At 45.5% G+C, this 18056-nt stretch overlaps 1 protein-coding gene across 1 annotated transcript in view; it reads right to left on the bottom strand.

Moving 5' to 3' along the window:
* Positions 1–18056, bottom strand: part of LOC115464676 (vomeronasal type-2 receptor 26-like) — a 52557-nt gene that overhangs the window by 15141 nt on the left and 19360 nt on the right. The gene's annotated exons all lie outside the window — the stretch shown is intronic.

Below are 18056 nucleotides of genomic sequence, written 5' to 3'. Positions count from 1 at the left end.
TGATTCTCGGGGATAATGCTTCATAGCGCTGGTTTTGCTCCTACATATGGGTAGCATTGAATTCCCTAGTTCAAGCCAAAACTAGTAAAATTTTCCTGTTCTACAAATTTAAAAGATACTTGAAAGCCCACTGTTTTGTGAAGTCTTTCTGGAGGGGTGAACTCTTTAATCGTGTTTAAACATATTGTTTAAATGATACTTGACATGCTTTTGTAGGTTTTAAATTGTATATGTTTTTACTGCTACCCACATTGGTCAAAACAGTATATAAATATTATCAGGGAGAGATGAGAATACAGTGTGATCAATTACTCAAGGTGTTTGTACAATCCTTGTAGAAATTTATATCGCAAAAGGCTGACAGTTTTTGAGATCAAATCATATCTTGTGTAATCCCCCATGGGCACTCATGTGTTGAAGGACCCCTGGTGGCTACTGTCTAGCAATACACGCCTGCAGTTAGGATTCACTAGAGCTTTGCCTCTAAGAAAAGCTCAAAAACAGTTTTCCCCTATGGTAGCCTGTAACCTCAGTCTCTTCAGTTGGGCTCCTCCTTCACCTCAGGGTGATCATTCCTCATTTCATCATTTCTTAGAATCCTTCTGTGAAACATCATTGGGAAACAGGTCACATCTCTGGTACCCCTGAGGCACCCCCTGTCACCTTTCTGGGGAATATAACACATGGTTCCTAATTTTAACAAATATGCAAATTAGCTACACCAGATGCAAATCCACTTTATTAGAATCCCTGATCGTCTTGTGGGGAACAACTTCTTTCCACCAACAGTTCCTCTGGCTTACCTCAACTGAGCCCACTTATTTGGGAGACCTGGGTCTCAGTTTAAACAAAGCCTCCTCCCCTGGACAGGACTTTCCATTCACACTGTAACTTTACAGTCCTGTCCTCCACCCCACGGCTGTTAGTCCAGTTCAGTTAGTATTCAGTTCCCTCTCACCAAATGTTCCTTCCACATGGGCTTCTACAACAGTTATTGACTCCATTACTACCATATCCATAGCAAGGTAAGTACCTTCTTGGTTTTTAGAGGGATCCTTTTCTCAGCTTCCAGGGGGTCTCCTCCAGCAGGTCTCTCCCTTCTCCTTCTGGCTTCACACTCCATCCTTTTAGCCCCCCCCCCCCCTTGGAGGATGCTCTTTATAGGGTGGCTAATAATCCTCCCCACCTCTTTAGGCCCTTCTCCTGGCTCTAGAAAGGGTCCGGAACCTTCTTCCGGGTGCCTTTTCTCTTAAAGGGGAAATCCCCTGTTATGGGTCCTCCCCAACCTCTATATGCCTGGCCTTTGCTGGAGCTTCCTCTAGTGATTCCTTCCCTGTATTTCCCCAGTGTCTCCCTTGGAGCACCCTTTAGTGGCCAGTTCCTGGCATTTTATAGGGTTTTCACTACAGGAGCAGCCTCTGGTGGCCTCTTTAGGGTAGGACAGTCCCTGTGTTTATCACACTTGCTAAAGAGTGCTTTCCAAAATTATTGATAGCAGACATGGCAAGGCCTCATGTGGGGATTTCAGCTGAGGACATTCTTAAGACTATTAAGGAAGCAAAAACACCAGCACTGGATGGTTCTCTGGCACAATTTTATAAATTATTGAAAGATCATATTAGTTTGTTCCTGGCAGCATATTTCACTCAAGGTTTTGAAGATTGGCAGTTTTCTAAGTATGGCAAAAGTCTTACTTTTGGTAATACCAAAAATAGGTAAAGACCATATAAGATTGGGATCTTATACCTCTATATCTTTGTTGAACTTTGAAGTAAAGATTTGGGCCAAAATTCTTGCAGATAGATTGCTGTTACCTACGGATTGAATGACCTACTCTTGACATGATTCAAATCTTATATCAGGAAACAATGGCATCTGTAATGATTAATGATTATCCTTTTCTGTTGGCTAGAGGAATTTGACAAGGTTGCCTTCTTTCATCTCTTTTATTTCTGCTATACTTAGAGTCTTTGTTTTGAATTACTGGGCAAAGCAACTGTCAAGATCCCTACCTCGAGGAGCCCATCAGCGCCATCAGTGATTGGACCCTAGTGCGATCCGCCCGGGTGTGGTGGCATTCTCAGGTTGGATGGGCATGGGCGGTGTTGCATTCGTGCTGGCGCGCTGGGGACAGGATCCTCTTTCCCTAGCCAATACGGGGGTTCGTCTTGGATGGTGTCCTTGCTGCTTTGGGCAGCATCTTCCTCGATTCCCCTCAGCAAGATTCCCACATCTGCGCTGAGGGTTGGCTCATCCAGGTTGGTACTCTTCCCTTTCTCTCTACTTCCTCCCTCTCCTGCAGTCCTGTGATTGGTTCCTGGTCTGCTGGCCCTATTTCTACCAGCTTGTTTTCCATCTTCCCTGCTTTCACTTCTACCTGAGTTGCTTCTTAGCACTGATTCTGCATTGCTGGCTTACTCCTCTACTGCCTGCCTGACTGACCATTGCCTGGACCTGGACTCCTCTTCTGCCTGCTGCCTGCCTGACTGACCTTCGCCTGGGTCCCCAGCCTTCCCAGCTGATCTCCTATTTTGGCATTCCAATCTTTATCCCCTGAATTCCTTTAAGTCCTGTTGGCCACCCGCACCTAGGGGTTCAAACCCTGGGAACGGTGTTCATCTCAGTTGAAGCTTCAGGGTTGCCCCACCTCTGAACCCAGATCGCTGCCCCTCTTCTACCTTAGGGCACGCCATCTTCCGGCTTGGCACAGGGACTCACTAAGCACAACAGTAACCAGATTTGGGAGTAAATGTTGGATCAGAAATTAAGTTGTGCAATTTTGCTGATGACATGTATTGGCTTTGTGGCTACCAATGCAATCTTTACCATTGGTGTTGCAAGCTGTTGAGTTTTTTGGACAGGTGGCCTGCTTGAAGTTCAATCTGGCTACATTTGAAGCACTGGCATTGGGAGAGCAAGAAGAAAGAAAGTGGGGTGGATGGTTTCCTTTGATCTACGTGTGGAAAATGAGATATTTGAAAATCTCATTTCCCGTACGTTAGCGTTTAACTTTAAAAAAGGAGACTATGCTAAAATGAGAAGAATGGTTAAAAACAAAACTTAGGGGGCCAACTGAGAGGGTAAAAACTGTACAACAGGCATGGACGCTGTTCAAAAATACCCTCCTGGAGGCCCAGGACAAACATATTCCGCGAATTACAAAAGAAAGGTGGAAGTCCAAAAGACAGCCGACGTGGTTAAAAAGTGAGGTGAAGGAAGCTATTAGGGCTCAAAGAAACACCTTCAGAAAATGGAAGAAGGAACCACCTGAAAATAACAAGAAGCAGCATAAGGAGTGTCAAAGCAAATGCAAGGCGCAGATAAAGAAGGCCAAGAGGGATTACGAAAAAAAAAGATAACATTAGAGGCAAAAAAACATGGTAAAACATTTTTTCGGTATATTAAAAGCAAGAAGCCGGCAAAAGAATCGGTTAGGCCGCTGGATGACCAAGGGGTAAAAGGTGCGATCAAGGAAGACAAAGACGTAGCGGAGAGATTGAATGAATTCTTTGCTTCAGTCTTCACGAGGAAGATTTGGGTGGGATACTGGTGTCAGAAATGGTATTTCAAGCGGACGAGTCAGAGAAACTTACTGACTTCACGGTAAACCTGGAGGACGTAATGGGGCAGTTCAGCAAACTGAAGAGTAGCAAATCTCCTGGACCGGATGGTATTCATCCTAGAGTACTGATAGAACTGAAAAATGAGCTTGCAGAGCTACTGTTAGTGATATGCAATTCATCCTTAAAATCGAGCATGGTACCGGAAGATTGGAGGGTGGCCAATGTAACGCCAATTTTTTAAAAGGTTCCAGGAGAGATCCGTGAAATTATAGACCGGTGAGTCTGACGTCGGTGCCGGGGAAAATGGTAGAGGCTATTATTAAAAACAAAATTACAGAGCACATCCAAGGACATGGATTACTGAGACCAAGTCATCACGGCTTTTGTGTGGGGATATCTTGCCTGACCAATTTACTTCAATTATTTGAAGGAGTAAACAAACATGTGGACAAAAGGGAGCCAGTTGATATTGTGTATCTGGATTTTCAAAAGGTGTTTGACAAGGTACCTCATGAAAGGCTACAGAGGAAATTGGAGGGTCATGGGATAAGAGGAAATGTCTTATTGTGGATTAAAAACTGATTGAAGGATAGGAAACAGAGAGTGGGGTTAAATGGGCAATATTCACAATGGAGAAGGGTAGTTAGTGGGGTTCCTCAGGGGTCTGTGCTAGGACCGCTGCTTTTTAATATATTTATAAATGATTTAGAGATGAGAGTAACTAGCGAGGTAATTAAATTTGCTGATGAAACAAAGTTATTCAAAGTCGTTAACTCGCGGCAGGATTGTGAAAAATTACAGAAGGACCTTACGAGACTGGGAGACTGGGCGGCTAAATGGCAGATGACGTTTAATGTGAGCAAGTAAAAGGTGATGCATGTGGGAAAAAAGAACCCGAATTATAGCTACGTCATGCAAGGTTCCACGTTAGGAGTTACGGATCAAGAAAGGCATCTGGGTGTCGTCGTCGTCGATAATACACTGAAACCTTCTGCTCAGTGTGCTGCTGCTGCTAGGAAAGTGAATAGAATGTTGGGTATTATTAGGAAAGGTATGTAAAACAGGTGTGAGGATGTTATAATGCCGTTGTATCGCTCCATGGTGCGACCGCACCTTGAGTATTGTGTTCAATCCTGGTCGCTGCATCTCAAGAAAGATGTAGTAGAATTGGAAAAGGAGCAGCAAAGGGCGACTAAAATGATAGCGGGGATGGGACGACTTCCCTATGAAGAAAGACTAAGGAGGCTAGGGCTTTTCAGCTTGGAGAAGAGGAGGCTGAGGGGAGACATGGTAGAGGTATATAAAATAATGAGTGGAGTGGAACAGGTGGATGTGAAGCGTCTGTTCACGCTTTTCAAAAATACTAGGACTAGGGGACATGCGATGAAACTACAGTGTAGTAAATTTAAAACAAACCGGAGAAACGTTTTCTTCACCCAATGCATAATTAAACTCTGGAATTCGTTGCTGGAGAATGTGGTGAAGGTGGTTAGCTTGGCAGAGTTTAAAAAGGGGTTAGACGGTTTCCTAAAGAACAAGTCCATAAAGCACTACTAAATGGACTTGGGAAAAATCCACAATTCCAGGAATAATATGTATAGAATGTTTGTACGTTTGGGAAGCTTGCCAGGTGCCCTTGGCCTGGATTGGCCGCTGTCGTGGACAGGATGCTGGGCTCGATGGACCCTTGGTCTTTTCCCAGTGTGGCATTACTTATGTACTATTTGTCTAAATAATTGAAGATCTACCATAGTGATATAGATATCTTAGTGCAAAATTTATCTGAAAGACTGATCTTTATAAGATGATACTTTTCCCCCAGTTGTTATAAATGCTGCAAACTCTGCCAGTGTATATATACCCAAATTCTATAAATAGCTTCTTCAGTTGTGCACGCAATTTTGGCCGCATGGCCAAAATTATGCACATAACTTAACTGAATAACAAGCCAATCAGTGCTGACAATTGTCTCTTAAGAAGCAATTAGAGGCACTAATTGGCAATACTTAGAATTTACTCACACAAGTCTCTAAGCATATTCTGTAAAGTGCTGTACATAAATACTGATGTGGGGAACTGAAAAGGGGGCATGACCATAGGTATGGAATGGATGGGTCATGGGCATTTCGAAAAAGTATGTGCACTGTTAGAGAATACACACGATCTGCGCCTAAGTTAAGCGCAAGCATTTAGACCATGTTTAGTTGGTCTAAATGGTTGCACCTAACTTTCAGTAGCAGGAAACCCACTACTTGTATTTTGTAACCCGTGCCAAACTTTAGGCAAGTTATAAAGAATCGTGCTAAGCGTGCTTTTTTCTAGCGCTGATTTATAAGGCACAATTTATAGAAGTTAGTCCTTAATGAATAGAGAATTGAAGAAGCATAATGTCATTTTGTGCATTATTTCTGTGGAAAGCAGAAAATTCTGAATTCTGAATAGCTGTTCAGAAGTTAACATAGTAGGAAGAGCTAGCTTGGCCCTGCTGGACATTAAGAAATATAATATAGTGTGCAACATGAGGAATATTAAGGGCTGGATTAAGGGCACATCACTTTATACCACCATGGTTTAGAAAACCAGGAGGTTCATTTATTGTATCTGGTACATGCTCCAGGATGGAAATTAGGACATATCATAACCAGCATATGATACTACAATTGAAACGTTTGACCTGTCAGGTATATAGACACAGGAGATTGGTCTCCAGATCATGTCGTTGCTTCCTTTGATGGGAATTCTTGGTTTTGAGCCCAGATGATACAATGAAATATACAGATCTAGAAATTGGAAGGATGTTAATAATAACATGTATTGTTACTAAGGAGGGGAAGTGTAACCTCTGGGGAGATTTTATACAGGGGAGGAAGGGGTCAACGTGTGAACTGTTGGTTTACTATCAATTGAGGTACTATATCCCCTCGTTGCCTGCCAAAATACAAGAAGATGCATGGAAGGAAGTGTCTGAAACTTTCTGTTAGCATGAGACTCTAAGGTGAACATCTCCTTGCTTTACAATTGGAGTTTTGAACCACCGAAGGACGATGAGCATGTGGCATCACAACGGACACGCAATTTTGCTGGGGACAAGAGCTTTCCGTGGCTGCTAATGAAAAATATTTAAAAAGTGACTTATTTTAATGTCTGTAGAGAAACAACAGTTCCTACTCTGTCTCTGTATCTCCCCAAGCAAGCTATTAAGCTAGCATTGCTAATCTTGGGCAATGTTTGATATGCTGAAAAGACCATCAGGCTCATTTTCGAAAGAGAATGGGTCGAGGACGTCCATGTGTTAGGCACGCCTAAGTCCCGCCTTTGCTACGCCTCCGACACGGCCCCCCAACCAAAAGTTCGTGGGGCCATGTCGGAGGCGTAGCGAAGGCGGGACTTAGGCGTGCCTAACACATGGACGTCCTCGACCCATAATGGAAAAAAATAGGGCGTCCCTGACGAGCACTTGGACGACTTTACCTGGTCTGTTTTTCTTATGACCAAGCCAGAAAAAGGTGCCTGAACTGACCAGATGACCACCGGAAAGAATCGGGGATGACTTCCCCTTACTCCCCCTGTGGTCACTACCCCCCTCCCACCCTCAAAAAAATCTTTTAAAATATTTTGTGCCAGCCTCAAATGTCATACTCAGGTCCATCACATCAGTATGCAGGTCCCTGGAGCACTTTTAGTGGGTGCAGTGCACTTGCGGACCCAGGCCCATCCCCTTCCCTACCTGTTACACTTGAGGTGGTAAATATGAGCCCTCCAAAACCCACTACAAACCCACTGTACTCACCATCTAGGTGACCCCCTTCACCCGTAAGGGCTATGGGTAGTAGTGTTACAGTTGTAGGTAGTGGGTTTTGGGAGGTTGGGGGGCCTCAGCACACACGGTAAGGGAGCTAGTACCTGGGAGCAATTTATTGAAGCCCACTGCAGTGCTCCCCTAGGGTGCCCTGGTTGGTGTCCTGGCATGTCAGGGGGACAGCACTACAAATGCTGGCTCCTCCCATGACCAAGTGCTTGGATTTTGGTCGTTTCTAAGATGGGCGTCCTTGGTTTCCATTATCGCCGGAAAATCAGAAATGACCAAGTCTAGGGATGACCATCTCTAAGGACTCCTAAATTTCAAGATTTGGGCATCCCCGACCGTATTATCAAAACGAAATATGGACATCCATCTTGCTTTTGATAATACGGGTTTCCCCACCCCTCCATCAGGACGTTTTGCCGAGGACATCCTCAGCAAAACTTGGGCGTCCCTTTCGATTATGCCCTCCATGTCTCCCTGGTACATTTGTTCTGGTCCTATGAAGACGGCTCGTGAATTGTAGGCTGCTGGCCCATTACTTGGGTCACTTGACAGGTTGTCAAAATATCAAAAGGCCCATTAGTACAAATATTTCACAGTTTGGCAGTGGTGCCCAGTTTGTATAATGGACTCGAAACATTATGCAAGAACTATACAATAGCGACTGGAAAACACAAACGGACTCTATACACTACCTCTCTAACTGGGACAAAAGATGTAGAAGCATACTAGATGAAATAGCACCCCTACAAACAAGAGCATCACGAAGACACATCTTGATACCTTGGTTCAGGACGAACTGAAAAAATTGAAAACACAATCCAGAAAACTTGAAAGAGCATGGAAAAAATAAAAGATGAACACACGCTCAATGCTGGAAACAAATAGAAAGAAAATACAACTACTCAATAAACAGGCCAAAAGGTCATACTACAGAACCAAAATAGGACCAGACTACACGACATGAAAAATTATACCCAACTTGTAAACAAACTACTAGACCACCACCCTGGTCACCCACAAACAAACCTCTACATCCATCTGCAGACAAACTGCTATACACTTCCTCTTGACAACACTGATATTGAAAACTTCATCAATGGTCTGGACCCAACCCCTGGAGAATACACCAGCGGACCGGCATCTGGACAAACTTCGCCCCACTCAACACCGAAACACGTTACCCACGCAATTAAAAGTTCTCCGTACACTCACTGCCAACTGGATACGTGCCCTAGTACCTTATAAAATCCGTCCCCGTCCACTTCCTAGCAGACATCACATTCCACCAAACTACTTGCTCCAACAAGGTCTCTTCCCTAAAGAAAATGGCAACATTCCTACTACCACCAATCCCCAAAGACCCCAAGAAAAGGCAAACACACCTCACCAATCTACCGCCCAGTAGCATCTATCCCACTAGCAGTCAAACTGATGGGAAGCATGTAACAAACAACTCTGTGTATACATAAACAAATTCTCAATCTTACAAGAATCACAATCAGGATCTCGCCCCCTCTGTAGCACTGAAACAGTACTCATAACTCTCCTGGCGAAATTCAAGCAAGAAATAGCAAAAGGTAAAAGCATACTTCTCCTTCAATTCGACATGTCTAAGTGCATTCGACAAGGTAAATCATAATATACTACTAACCAGCTCATTTTCGAAAGAGAAAGGCACCCATATTCTGACCTAATCGGAGATGGACGTCTTTCTCTTGCGGGCGCCCAAATCGATATAATTGAAAGCCGATTTTGGGTGTTTCCAACTGCATCCCATCGTAGGAACGAATAACGTTATGGGGGCATGTCGGAGGTGTGGTGAAGGTGGGATGGGGGCGTGGTTATCGGCCAAGGAGGATGGGCACGCTCGGGCGATAATGGAAAAAGAAAGGCATTTTTAGCGAGAATTTAGGGCACTTTTTGTGGACCCTTTTTTCACGAACAGGTCCCAAAAAAGTGCCCTAAATGACCAGATGACCACCGGAGGGAATCGGGGATGACCTCCCCTTACTCCACCCAGTGGTCCCTAACCCCCTCCCACACAAAAAAAGAACGTTAAAAACTTTTTTTTTCCAGCCTGTATGCCAGCCTCAAATGTCATCCCAGCTCTATCCCAGCAGTATGCAGGTCCCTGGAGCAGTTGTTAGTGGGTGCGGTGCACTTCAGGCAGGTGACCCAGGCCTATCCCCCCCTAACTGTTACATTTGTGGTGGTAAATGGGAGCCCTTCAACCCCCCCCCCCAAACCCACTTTACCCATATGTAGGTGCCCCCCTTCACCCATAAGTGCTATGGTATGGTTGTAGAGTTGTGGGGAGTGAGTTTTGGGGGATTTGGGGGGTTCAGCACCCAAGGTAAGGGAGCTATGCACCTGGGAGGTAATTAATGGGTTTTTTAATTTTTTTTAAGTGCCCCCTAGGGTGCCCGGTTGGTTGTCCTGGCATGTGAGGGGGACCAGTGCACTACGAATCCTGGCCCCTCCCCACAACCCAAAGCCTTGGATTTGTTCGTTTTTGAGCTGGGCCACTTCGGTTTCCATTACGCTGAAAACGAAACGCCCCAGCTCAAAAACGCCCAAATCCAATGCATTTGCCTGGCACAAACCGTATTATCGAAACTACAGATGGAAGCCCATCTTTTTTGAAAATTACGGTTCGGCCCACCCCTTCACAGACCCGTTTCCGGAGATGGGCGCCATGGAGATGGGCGTTCGTGTTCGATTATGCCCCTCCACGACTCCCTAGATTACTTCGGTATGGTGGAAACATACTTAGTTTGATCAAGGGTTTCCTAACCATTAGAACATACCAAGTTGAAATCAAATTCTAACATATCCTCACCGTGGAAAGCTGACTGCGGAGTACCTCAAGGATCACTACTGTCACTAATCCCATTCAACCTAATGATGACTCCACTAGCCAAGTCCTTATCCAACAAGGCCTCAACCCATTCATCTATGCAGACGACGTCACAATATGCATTACCTTACAACACGATCTGACAGAAATCACCCAACGAGATCAAGCTCAGCCTAAACATCATAACTCATGGCCAAACGCATTTCAATTAAACTCAACACAGACAAAACACACTGTCTCATCCTCTCATCCCAACACAATACGTAACAAACCCACAAGTATAAAACACCCCAGACTATACCCTCCCTATCTCAGATAGTGTTATGATTCTGCCCAGTCTGGCAGGGGAAGGGGGTTGTACTTCATTCCTGATTGGCTGTCAGGGTTGGAACTGACGTCAGTGGGTAGTACTTTAGCCTGATGTTCCTGCTTCCCCTGCTTTGGCCGTTACATTCTTTGTGGCTAAGGCCTGTGCAGTCTCTGTCAGAATGTTGCTCTGTGCTCTGGCTTGATCTGTGTCTCCTGTTTTAGGGATTATTTTCCTTTCCTTTTGTTTGCGATAGCTGGTTACAGTGTGTGTGTGTTTGTGTATGTAATCAGTTCACTTGCCCTCCAGCTGGGCTCTCCCTCGCTGCTTGCAGTTCTCTGTGGGAGCAAGCTGCTTGTTTGTTCAGTGGGGGCTGTGCTCCCGTTTGGCCGCAGACTCAGCAGGCTGCTGGTCAGTGAGCTTTCTCTCTGATTGTTTGTTTGCTCAAGGATCTCTCTCCTTTGTGTTCCTGCCTCTGACTTAGAGGCCGATGCACTAAACGTTTTTCATCGTTAATGAGCCCTCGGGGAAGAATTTCCGATCCTTTCCATGCACTAAAGCCTATTTTTCGACGGTAGTAGCAGCTAACGAAAACGGAATGGAAATGAGCAATAGTGTGAAAACCCATTGAAACGACATGCCCTAACCTTTTTCCGATTGCCTTTACGCAGGGAAAAAGGCAGGAAAACTAACGAGAGGTCTGGACCTCTCGTTAGGACAGCTCCGTGGCAGGAAAAAGTGTTAATGTGAAAAATAAACAAACTTTGAGCCAATCCCAGCGCATTAGCAGAGCTAAAAGCGCTGTGATTGGTCCAAAGGACCTCAGAAAACACATAAAAAAATAAAACTAAAAAAAGGATCGGGAGGGGGCAAGGGCGCTCATCAGGAGCGTCCTGTACGGACGGCCTTGCACCCCCCCCCCGCCGCTGCTCCCCACTTTCCGCCGCTCCCACCACCCCGAAAAGCAAAATTGTAGCAGCCCCTGCCCCCCTCCTTCCTTCACTACTCTCAGCTCCGCCTCCCGACATCCTCCGTCTGTGCCCCGCCCCCTTTGGGGGTCGTCGCCGCCATTCCCCTTCTCCATCGGGCCCCCCTCCCTCTTACCGGGCCCGTGCAGCGCCTCTCTCCTCTGTCCGAAGGCGCTGCTACGGGCAAGAAGAACGCTGAATCAGCTGATGCCTGCCTTCGCGATAGAGCGTCTTTCTCCTCCTGGGCCCGCCCTGTCTGACGTCAGTAACCTACGTAGGTTACTGACGTCAGACAGGGGCGGGCGCAGCAGGAGAAAGACGCGCCATCGCGAAGGCAGGCATCAGCTGATTCAGCGTTCTTCTTGCCCGTGCAGCGCCTTCGGACAGAGGAGAGAGGCGCTGCACGGGCCCGGTAAGAGGGAGGGGGGCCCGATGGAGAAGGGGAATGGCGGCGACGACCCCCAAAGGGGGCGGGGCACAGACGGAGGATGTCGGGAGGCGGAGCTGAGAGTAGTGAGGAAGGGAGGGGGGCAGGGGCTGCTACAATTTTGCTTTTTCGGGGTGGGGGGAGCGGCGGAAAGTGGGGAGCAGCGGCGGGGGGGGGGCAAGGCCGTCCGTACAGGACGCTCCTGATGACGCGCCCTTGCCCCCTCCCGATCCTTTTTTAGTTTTATTTTTTTATGTGTCAATTCAATTGCCATGTGCTTGTGATTTGACTGTTTGTGGCATGCGCAGAGCAGCTAACATAACGCTTGGCTGCTCTGCGCATGATTTGGGGGCGATAACGATGTGTATTGTGATTCTTTGATACATTGTACGTTCAATACGATTCCAGCATGTGTGACTTTTTTTTTTGGTGCATTTCTCGTTATTTTTAAAATCGTTAGGGACTTAACGATTTAGATTTTTTACGTTTGGTTGCTGCATCTGCCTCTTAGTAAGTTTAACCCCTTGTGCGCTGTGGCTCTGCCTCTGTCTTCTGGGTGTTCTGTCAGAGGCTTCCTTTCCCTTCTGTGTGTCTTTCCCCTGGCATTTGGTTGGGGCCTAGCTTCCCTTTTGTTTGCTTCTCCTGTCTCTGGCTCTTGGGGTTGGTGTGTTCATTCTCCCTGCTGCCCTGGGGGAGGGGGTCCCTGGCTGCTTGGTTTCCCGTGACAGGGGGGTCTTTGGCTGTTGTCTCCCCATCTGCCTGTGGTTACAGGGGCTTCCTGTGTTAGTTCCCCTGTCCTGCGCTGGTCCCCTGGGAGGGTGTGGCCCTGCTCTGGTTCTTTCGTTATTTCCCTTTGCCCCTGTGGCCCAGTGTTCAGCGCGTGGCTGGCATCTTGGGGTCCCAGGGGGGACTCTTGTTTTCCTTTCTCCTCTCCCTGTGTGTGTCTGGGTTCTGATTCGGCCGTGAGGCCCACTTGTATGCCTATTTCCCTTTCTTCCTGCGGGGCTGCAGGGGATAGGCTAGGGGTATTGGGTAGCTGGGGCATGCAGTGGTGGGTTGGCCTCCCCTTGACTTTGGTGTGCGATCTGCGGGCCTCAGTCGGGGCTCAAGGGCTCACGACCAACCCAACGGATTACAGACAGCCTGAAAATCATCGGCGTCACTATCGACCGCAACCTTACATTTGAGAGCCAAGTTAACTCCACAACTAAGAAAATGTTCCACTCAATGTGAAAACTCAAACGTGTGAAACCATTCTTCCCAAGGGAAACATTTCGCAGCCTGATACAATCAATGGTACTGAGCCATGCAGACTACTACAATGGAATTATACGGGATGTAAAGAAAACTCATAAAGAAACTTCAGACCGCTCAAAACACAGCAGCCAGGCTTATATTTGGAAAAATGCGATTCGAAAGCGCCAAACCCCTCTGAGAAAAACTTCACTGGCTACCAATCAAAGAATGTATTGCTTTCAAAATCTGCACCCTGGTCCATAAAATTATCTACAGCGAAGCCCCAGGCTACATGACAGACCTCATAGACCTACCAACAAGAAACACAATCGGAACCAACACGAACATACCTAAATCTCCACTACCCAAGCTGCAAAGGACTCAAATACAAATCAACTTCTGCATCCAGCTTCTCCTACATAAGCACACCACCTAAACAAAATTCTGTGTTACCTATTACTATGTAAGCGCATTGAGCCTGCTTTTAGTGGGAAGTGCGGGATACAAATGTAATAAATAAATAAATAAACAAACTTCCAGAAATCATTAAAAACCAACCTGTTTCAAAAAGGCTTACCCTAACGACCCAACCTAAGTACCTAAATCCTGCAACACAACGAAACCAAAGGTTGTTACAGACTCTGCATAACTCTTCCTCTCTACGACCCACAACAACTCTTTGTATCTGTCTCTCTACCGGAGATGGCAAACGCCTCTACGGTACTATGTAAGCCACATTGAGCCTGCAATTAGGTGGGAAATGTGGGATACAAATGTAACAAATAAATAATAAGGGGGAGAAAAATACTCCTTAGAAGTTGTTTTTCTTTGGCAGGAAGTGCATTTTGAAAAATGGCAGACAAAAGGAATCCCCCCTCGATTACTCAAAGGCAAAATGAATAACATGAGAGCCCTTTTACAGAGCGCTGGTAAGCCAGACGCAGGCTTACCTCTCACTCTTCCGGGATTACGCCAGCCCAATCCAGCTGCTTGCGGGGAAAAATAAAACCTCCAGAAATGGCTTGCATAGGGGTAATCCAGCAGTAATCAAGCATCGTCACACACTGCTCAGTTACCACTGGTTAGCATGGGCAGGGCCGCCGAGAAACAAAGCTGGCACGGGGCAAACCATCTTAAGGGCCCCCCCACCCAGGTTCACCACACATAAGTCAAAAAGTCAAAATTTTGATAATATTTATATAATTTGATATATTGCAGTAATTATATAAGAAAACTTAAACAGACTGTGTATTTTAGTGGAGGAATGCTTTGTGAGCTTTTTTTTTGGCAAAATGTTTCTATGACAGTGTCAAAGTGATCATCTTCCTAATTCAGCCTCATGGCAAGCAATCCTAAACTACTGAGTCTCTGCTGCCCCATTGTTGATCGAAGCACCACTTTTCACTCTTTTCAAGGTGCTGAATGATCATTCAGCTTGAGCAACAGATACTGGTTAAAGTACAAAATATGCGTAAAGCAATACAGTTAGGACAGATTCAAATACTTTAATTTGTCAATAGTTCAAATTGCCTCCACTGGGTCATTTTCAATATTGTCTGCATGAATAGAAAAAGGCAGACCCCACTAGGGGAATGCGCCCACAAAGGGCGAAGGTCAGCTAGAACAAAGGGAAGGAAGGGAGGGACAAGGGGCTAGAAAGATCAGGGGACAGGACAATAGTGGCGGAGAGAAGGAAAGGAAAGAGTTAAAGGGAATAGGACAAGGAAAGGGAGGAGAAGCAAGACGGACAATAAAAGGTACAGGTGAGGGATTCAGAGATCCTTTCAGCTAGCCAGCACGGGAAGCAGCGCTGACCCCCCCCCCCCCCCACCCCCCCCAGGTACCAAGCAGCTGTCACAGCTAGGCGTCAGGTTATAGCGTTATACGGTAACAGCGACGGGTACACAGCAGACGAACGAGAAACCGATAAGAAATGTGGAAAAGCGTTAAGGTGAAACAGCTGATTGTAAAGTTGAATGTAAACAGAGTCATATGCCTGCATGGTAGCTGAGTCACAGCTTGTCTCCTGGCTTGACGGCCTGGAGCCCCGATCATCTGATCAGGAAAGAGCCGGGTGCCACCTTCAACGGGATACACCGGAGAGAGATAATCGTAGGTATCCTTGAATGAGAACACCGAGAGAGATAATCGTAGGTATCCTTGAATGGGATGCACCGGAGAGACAACGGGTGCTGCAAAGGGCCGCACAGCGGGGAGAAAGGCGGCAACGGCATGCCCTGTGGGATAAAGAAGCTGTGCACCCATGCATACATACGGAATGTTAATAGCTATGATGTTGAGTATTGGAATATCTGTGTGTCAAGATTAGAAATGTAACTAATGTACCTGGCGGCGGCCTAATAACTCCAAATATATCCAAGGTAGACTACAGTGTATTAATAGTTGATACAAGAAGTATGACTGAGCATGTGCCGAGTACCCGCGTTGCTTTTAAGTGTTTTATTTCTTCAGACAATGCTGAAGAAGAAACACCAATGCTATATTTGGTGCAAAAGGTTATAACCTTTGCTTCTATTTCTTCATCAGATAAAAGGAGATACATCCAAAGGAAGCTGAACGTTACAGAAGTTTCACACGTCTTCATATCACACCGTTACATTGCAATAACACAATCAATCAAAACATAAACTACATTTTTGAACCATTCTTCCCGATCACTTTCATTTACCTCTGATATATTTGATTGATGTGGTTTCATCTACCATTCTTTTTGTTTTCCTAATTCTAATTTGTGGAAATTCCGTGTTTGAAACCTACATTTCCAGCAACCAGTTTGGTTTCTTTCAAAATGGCACTCCAATTTCTCTAATAACTTTCAAGTTTGATACTAAGTTCCAAATGTTTTTTATTTCAATTTCTAATGAACATTTCTTTGCTGCAACACTTCGTTGGTGGTAATCTATTTCCGTCAAAATCTTAAACCAGAGAGAGCACATAAGGACACCTGATGAATGATTTCAGTTATGCCTGCAGTCCGTCAATTTCAAATACGGTCTCAGGTCTAAGGATTAGATTTTCCATTTCTTCAAGTGCATTCAAAATACCTGGCAGATGTGCAGCTATAGGACGTATGCTTTCAACCCTTGCCGACCAACGGTGTCCAACATTCTGTGCAATGAAACCAAGCTATATTTTTCATTAGTATTTCCCATCTTTGAGGACTTGAGGCAAATAGGGAATATAACTTTTCAACAACTCGAAAAAATGTTACAGCCTGAATACTACTGCATGGACGCCACACAAATTTAAATTGTGGCAAGCACAAGGTGAAAACTCAGGTAACTGATTTATTCTTAACACTAGCCGTTAAGCCCATTAAAACGGGTGAGATTTCCAGCTACCCTCCTCGCCGCCGCTCCCTCCCCCCTCCGTTCCAGGCTCCCTGCACTTACCTGACAGCACCTCTCACATCCATGTGAAAGCGCTGCAGGCAGCAGCAGATCACTCTGCTGCTGCCTGCAGCGCTTCCACACGGAGGTGAGAGGCGCTGTCAAGTCAGTGCAGGGGGCCCAATACGGAGGGGGCGGGAGCGTCGGGGGGGGGGAGGATGGAGGTTGGTGCGCGCAATGTTAGTTTCCAGGCTCCAGCGGCAGTGGCAGCGTCCGACAGTCCGACTCCATTTCCCTCTCTGTTTCGCCCTCTGATGTCATCACATCTTGACGCGAGAGCGGGACAGAGAGGAAGTCTCTACTGCGCATTTGCAGGTGAGTCGGTCACTTGCCATTTATATGTTTGATGTGAGCTTTAGCATTATTGTAAGCTCCACTCATGCTGCTACCGTTGTCGTACCCCTGACCCTGACACTCGGAAATTGGAATCTTGTGTTTGCTGAGAACTTCAATGATTAGATTGGCAATGTCTTCACCTGTCTTTTTATTGCAGTTTACAAACTCAAGAAATCTCTCTTCAATCTCATAAAATCCAGTTTCCTTCTTCAAAAAAACATATCTTAAGATGAAACTAGTTTGTTCTATGTGAACAGAATTGGGAGTGGCATCAACAATGATAGAATAATATTTTGTCGAATATCTTTCCATTAAAATTGTTTTCTAACTTGATCAGCACAGCATCGATAACTCATTCCTGAATGTCATTTGATAGTAAACTTAGAACCGAGAAAGAGCTTCTTCTTGTGATTCTCTCACTTTTTTGAGATGATGCTCTAAAAGAGAATCATAGCGACTTAACAACCTCTAGAATGCCAAGAAAATTTCCATTATTTGGATCTCCAATTACATTACTGTCTCCTCTAAATGCTAGATCTCTCTCTGATAAGAAAATGTAACATCAAGAAGTCTCCGGAGTATCTGTTTCAACAAATGCTCTTTACTTTCTATACCTTTCTGCAAATGATGCTCAATGTTTCGACTAGTTTCAGACCAGATTCAAGCGTGCGCCACATGACATAGCATGTTTTGTGTTCTGAACTTTTCTGATGTTCTGGAACTTTCTCGTATAGCTTTTTTCCATTTGAGGTTTTTTGGAAGCCAGAAAACTGATGACAATATGCGATGAACATTTTGACCGAGAGTTGAGAAAAGTGACAAGGAAAACAGTACAATGCCTGTTTTGCTGTACTCCACACTAACCAGTCCCTCAGTACAATTTTCCCATTTTGTAGCTTAATTTCGAGGATTGAGTTGGGAATTGCCCGATTTTCCGAATCCTCTAGGGAATCACAAAAATGGGGTGAGGCTGAGACCTCTCTCTAATGATTCTTCTATTTCCTGTTTGTGAGAACTTTCTTTGTAAGAGTTCCTACATCAAACATGTTGGTATCAATGCTTATATTCAGCGAACTAGTAGATTGAGCTTGTCCTTCATCAGCCAGACTTGTAACTCACTTTCAAAATAACACTTGAGCCTCTG

This window comes from Microcaecilia unicolor, chromosome 3 (assembly GCF_901765095.1).
Source record: "Microcaecilia unicolor chromosome 3, aMicUni1.1, whole genome shotgun sequence".
In the NCBI taxonomy this organism is placed as follows: Eukaryota; Metazoa; Chordata; class Amphibia; order Gymnophiona; family Siphonopidae; genus Microcaecilia; species Microcaecilia unicolor.
The sequence above is the reverse complement of the archived record's forward strand: the minus strand, read 5'-3'. Positions and strand labels throughout refer to the sequence as shown.